The 1,300-nt window shown below is 49.5% G+C and overlaps 1 protein-coding gene across 1 annotated transcript in view; it reads right to left on the bottom strand.

The window, feature by feature from the left end:
• Positions 1 to 1,300, bottom strand: part of kaznb (kazrin, periplakin interacting protein b) — a 53,791-nt gene that overhangs the window by 9,134 nt on the left and 43,357 nt on the right. The window lies entirely within an intron of this gene.

The raw sequence follows: 1,300 nt of genomic DNA, 5'->3' as shown, positions 1-1,300 counted from the left end.
GCGCCTGCTGCTGCTGCTGCTGTTACTGCTGCTGTTACTGCTGCTGCTGCTGCTGCTGATGCTGTGTGGACTCACACTCAGATGGAACATGTTTCAAACTACATGTAGGTTCTGTAAATTGTACTTGGTACCAGAGCGCCCCCTGTTCTTGGCAGCTGTACACCTCCAACATGACAAAAGTAATTCTTCATTCTCCTCCTCCTCCTCCTCCTGACCATCTGTGACCTCCTACCACACACCCCAGAATAAAAATACACACCAACAAAAACTGGGTCTGTCCCATTTACTGTACCCCCCCACCTCCCCAGGCACACTGTAACAGTCTGTAACAGTCTGTAACAGTCTGTTACAGTCTGTAACAACAGAACTCTTCTGGGTTTCAGTCCCAGAGGAGGGAAGGGGGGGGGGGTCATGTGACCAGGTCATGTGACACTACATACATTTTTACTACACACAGTACACATTCCTGGCGGGCCAGTAGGACTGGTGTCGTCATGTAATTATAAAGTCTACCACTAGGACAACAACATGTGATTCACTTCAAACTGCTCCAGCGTCAGGACAACAGTCGTGGACCACACCTGTCATTCAGTCGCTGCAGGAACTCATTCATCCTCAGGTGAACACCGTCTCCACGCCTGTCTGTCTGTCAGTCTGACTGTCAGTCTGTCAGTCTGTCTGTCCGTCAGTCTGTCTGTCCGTCTGTCTGTCTGTCTGTCAGTCAGTCAGTCTGTCTGTCAGTCAGTCAGTCTATCTGTCTGTCTGTCAGTCAGTCAGTCTGTCTGTCTGTCTCAGTCTGACTGTCAGTCTGTCTGTCAGTCTGTCTCTCAGTCAGTCTGTCTGTCTGTCTGTCTGTCAGTCAGTCAGTCTATCTGTCTGTCTGTCAGTCAGTCTGTCTGTCAGTCTGTGTGTGTGTGTGTGTGTGTGGATGGTGAACACCACCCACTGCTGTTCGACCACAGCAGGTCTCTGAACGTCACAGAGAAAGTTAACAGTCAGAGGTCAGAGGTCAGTGGTGGTGTCAGAGGTCAGATGATGATGTAACAGAACGCAGACGAGCGTCGATGGTGAGTGGAAAAGTTCACAAAGTGATTTTAATAAAGAGTAAAAACCTGTGAAGACACGTCTGTGGAGTCGAACACAACGACAGAGGTCGACAAACGAGTTTCTAAAATAAGGAGGTTTGATCTCATCCACGTTGATATGAATCAATAAACAGTCCACAGCAGCAGCAGCAGTAGTGACAGCAGCAGCAGCAGCAGCCGTGACATCAGCAGGAGCAGGGGCATCAGACGGGGAA

Source organism: Cynoglossus semilaevis, chromosome 11 (genome assembly GCF_000523025.1).
Source record: "Cynoglossus semilaevis isolate Cse_v1.0 chromosome 11, Cse_v1.0, whole genome shotgun sequence".
In the NCBI taxonomy this organism is placed as follows: domain Eukaryota; kingdom Metazoa; phylum Chordata; class Actinopteri; order Pleuronectiformes; family Cynoglossidae; genus Cynoglossus; species Cynoglossus semilaevis.
This window is presented reverse-complemented; position numbering and strand designations above follow the sequence as displayed.